Below are 1,037 nucleotides of genomic sequence, written 5' to 3' on the forward strand. Positions count from 1 at the left end.
GCAGTCTTGCCGAGTGATCTTCTCCACAATGCTCCTCGAGTTGAAATCTACAATGAAGCAGAGGCTGAACAGGCGCGGCAGGACGCAGTCGACCTTTTAGAAGAAGAAAGGGAGATGGCTCTGATCCGCTCGAGCATCTACCAACAAGATTTGCGTCGTTTCCACGCCAGAAATGTAAGAGGTCGAGCCTTCCAGGAAGGGGATTTAGTTCTCCGAGTGGATCAGCACAAACCACACAAGCTTGCTCCTTCTTGGGAAGGCCCCTTCATCGTCACCAAGGTTCTCCACAACGGGGCGTACCGTCTTTACAACGTCGAGCATAATATCAACGAGCCCCGAGCTTGGAACGCGGAACTACTCCGCCCATTTTACACTTAAGTTTTATCACTCGGATGAGTTGCAATAAAGTACTTCTGTAGTTCATGGACCTCAAAATAATAGTGTCATAGTTCCTCCATAATTTCTGTCACTTTTTATTTTTGTCCAATAAAATTCCCCCTCAGTGGGTGACTTAGCTGCGAATCCGTTTCGCCTAAGTTTGTAAAAATCCTACCGAGTGGTGAGCCAGACTCCCACTCGGAGGCTTAGCTGCGAATCCGTTTCGCCTAAGTTATCAAAATCCTACCGAGTGGTAAGCCAGCCTTCCACTCGGAGGCTTAGCTGCAGTCCAAGGACTCGCCTAAGTTATCAAAATCCTACCGAGTGTAGAGCAACCCTCTCACTCGGGGGCTTAGTTGCATTCCAAGCACTCGCCTAAGTTATAAAAATCCTACCGAGTGAAGAGCAACCCTCTCACTCGGCGGCTTAGCTGCAGTCGAAGCACTCGCCTAAGTTATAAAAATCCTACCGAGTGAAGAGCAACCCTCTCACTCGGGGGCTTAGCTGCAGCCTTGTGCTCGCCTAAGTTATAAAAATCCTACCGAGTGTAGAGCAACCCTCTCACTCGGGGGCTTAGTTGCAGTCCAAGCACTCGCCTAAGTTATAAAAATCCTACCGAGTGTAGAGCAAGCCTCTCACTCGGGGGCTTAGCTGCAGCC

Source organism: Triticum dicoccoides, chromosome 5B (genome assembly GCF_002162155.2).
Source record: "Triticum dicoccoides isolate Atlit2015 ecotype Zavitan chromosome 5B, WEW_v2.0, whole genome shotgun sequence".
NCBI lineage: Eukaryota > Viridiplantae > Streptophyta > Magnoliopsida > Poales > Poaceae > Triticum > Triticum dicoccoides.